The sequence below is a fragment of the Montipora capricornis genome, chromosome 2, assembly GCF_036669925.1.
Source record: "Montipora capricornis isolate CH-2021 chromosome 2, ASM3666992v2, whole genome shotgun sequence".
Lineage (NCBI taxonomy): Eukaryota > Metazoa > Cnidaria > Anthozoa > Scleractinia > Acroporidae > Montipora > Montipora capricornis.
In genome coordinates, this window is record NC_090884.1 from 51,395,915 (window position 1) to 51,398,830 (window position 2,916).

General features: G+C 37.9%; 1 long non-coding RNA gene across 1 annotated transcript in view; it reads left to right on the plus strand.

Annotated features, from left to right (window-relative positions):
• The first annotated feature begins 782 nt into the window (after positions 1 to 782).
• LOC138038096 (uncharacterized) overlaps positions 783 to 2,916 on the plus strand; it is a 4,178-nt gene continuing 2,044 nt past the window's right edge. Inside the window, exons 1-4 of the long non-coding RNA XR_011130186.1 lie at positions 783 to 847; positions 1,549 to 1,650; positions 2,392 to 2,433; positions 2,530 to 2,637. This is a non-coding gene — a long non-coding RNA (uncharacterized lncRNA). The remainder of the gene's footprint in view (positions 848 to 1,548; positions 1,651 to 2,391; positions 2,434 to 2,529; positions 2,638 to 2,916) is intronic.

The following is a 2,916-nucleotide window of genomic DNA, read 5'->3' on the forward strand; positions in this document are numbered from 1 at the left end:
CACAATGGGTGCACACCTGGAACTTTTGGTATCAAGTGTTAGATGCGGAAGGTGTGCACACACCTGGAGCTTCTGATATCTTGTGCTAAGGTGGAAGGTGGGTTCCCCATTGATAGTCACTACATACAATGGGTTCACACCTGGAACTTTCAGTATCAACTGTTAGAGGTGGAAGGTGTGCACACACCTGGAGCTTCTGATATATTGTGCTAAGGTGGAAGGTGGGTTCCCCATTGATAGTCACTACATACAATGGGTGCACACCTGGAACTTTTGGCATCAAGTGTTAGATGCGGAAGGTGTGCACACACCTGGAGCTTCTGATATCTTGTGCTAAGGTGGAAGATGGGTTCCCCATTGATAGTCACTACATACAATGGGTTCACACCTGGAACTTTCAGTAGCAACTGTTAGAGGCGGAAGGTGTGCACACACCTGGAGCTTCTGATATGTTGTGCTAAGGTGGAAGGTGGGTTCCCTGTCGACAGTCACTACATACAATTGGTTCACACACCTGGAACTTTGAGTATCAAGTATTAGAGGCCGAAGGTGTGTGCATACTTGGAGCTTCTGATATGTTGTACTGAGGTCAAATGTGGGTTACCTTCTATCACAAGGATTTATTTCAAGTTTGGTGCTAGAATGCAAATGGTTACCTTTGGTTTATAAAATTAGCTTAATATCCTTAATTTTCCATATTCATTGCTTAAAACAACAACTAATTGTTAATACAATCTCTTTTAGCCAATGATACTTCCCTCCTTCTTTGTCCTTTTTTTCAGGTCACATTTTCCGGGACTTTCCCAGAATTGCCTGCATGACCACAATTGAACTGTGGTATCTCCAGGTTGGTTTGCATAATACTTTTGTACAGTTTGTATTGGCAAGTGAAAGATGTTTAAGTAGTCTAGATCTAAAAGTTAAAAAGTTATCATTCATTTAACCTGTGAATGTCCATCAGGGTATTCACAATGGACATTATTTTTTTGTTGCTTCCTGAGCAACACAATAAAATTATATGCTGCAGGTAATTTAGAATTGTTCAAAATGTGAAAAGTTCACAACTCCAAGTGGCACATCATCCGTTCATGTTATTTTATCCTCGTTTTGAGCATAAGCGTAATTATCTATAATTTTCTGGATTTTTCATGACTGCTAATAAAATTCTATGACTTTCCAGGCCAGAAAAAACATTTACATATTCCATGACTTTACCACCTTTTGCATGAACCCTGCATGAGGATATTAATAAACTGTTTTGTTGCTTCCTGGATAACTTATTAAGCTGTTGCAACAGCCAAAGACCAGGAAAAGAAAAAACAGTTTAGAGGGTAGGAGAGAGGAGAAGAACAAAAACCCTACCTTAAGTAACTACAGTATTGTAGTTCTATCACAGGTACCATTAACTCTCCGAAGTTACAATGTAGTTGTGAAAAGTGCTCAATACTGCAATATTCAAGGTGCGGAAATAAATTGACAATGAAATAAGTCCTCAGCAAGATACATTAATAAACAGGTTTGTTGCTTCCTGGATAACTTGTGCTGCAGGTCTTGTCAAGGACGGGATACGATCAAAAAAACAAAAACACAAGCAAGAAGGCACGGGAGAGGATAAAAGCAAAAAGTGTACCAAAAGCAGTTCCATAAGAGGTAACAAAAACTCAGTTGTTTGACTAACAAGTAATGTACAGTACTTGGCACTTGGTACTTGGTGTAAATCCACAAAGTACGACAAATCCAAAAATTCTCTTGATTTCAATATGGAATTTTTCCCTTTTATGTGAGTATGTGGCCCCTGATCCAGACCAAAACGACCCAAACATACTTTTCCCCTGAGAAGAATACGATTCACCTTCTATGGGATGCCCCTACATGAAACTTGAATGGATCAAGGTTTGTGGACAACAGAAAGACATGAAAAATGGCTGATTTTTATGTCAACAGTTCAATTCGTACATGAATTATCCATTCAATTAGAATAACAGGTGGTGTAGACCAGTAATTCGTCAAACAAAGAGAGGGGGTCTGTACATATCGCAGACTAGCATATCAGGGAGGCAGTGTGATCCAGTTGTTAGGGAGTTGGGTTTTCATGCGGTTGCCTGGGTTCAAATCCCGTTTGAGTCTCTTGTTTGAATTTTTTTTCCGGTTGTCCTGAATTCAACTCCAACATGCTTTGTAAATAGCCATCTGGTTGCATCCTGCCAGTTAAGGTTCTTAATTAAGTGTGAATTGTTTCCTTCAGATTGTGAAAAGTGGGTTTTCTCTGATCTAGCGTGCTAGCCAAGTGAACTTCCGCTATGTGTATAAACAAAGCATTTACATTTATTACAATTTATTATTGTTTGAATGATCATATTGTTATTTGTCCTTTTTTTTTCTGATTGGTAGGTGTCACGCAAAAAACAAAAATAACGAAACACAAAGCAAACGGTATGATTAAAATGATTATGATTGATTGTTATCCATTGTATTTTGCACCATCATTATAAAAGACATTCAAAACTGTTTGGTGCTTTATTGGAACAGATGCTGGTCGAGGAAAAGAAAGAAAAAAGCGGGTAAGAGAGGAAAGAGCAGATTTGGAAAGTAGGGACACAAGAAGAGCTAAACAAATTAAACCCAATGTAGTGACAGGTAAGAACATTACTTTATTAATATTGCATACTGTATGTATATTTTGATTCAAGTTAGATGATCCTCAGTTTAAATAATAATGCAAACAAGGGAAAAAGTCCTCTATTGCTTTTACAAAATATTTCTCAAAGATAATCCAACAAATGAAGGAAACAAATGAAGAAAAATTCTTGATTGAAACATATTTTTTTGATACACGCTCATATTTCCTACCAGTCAATCAAGACGCACGTCCGACAACATATAACCAATCAAAATTCACGTGATGTCACAGCCGTG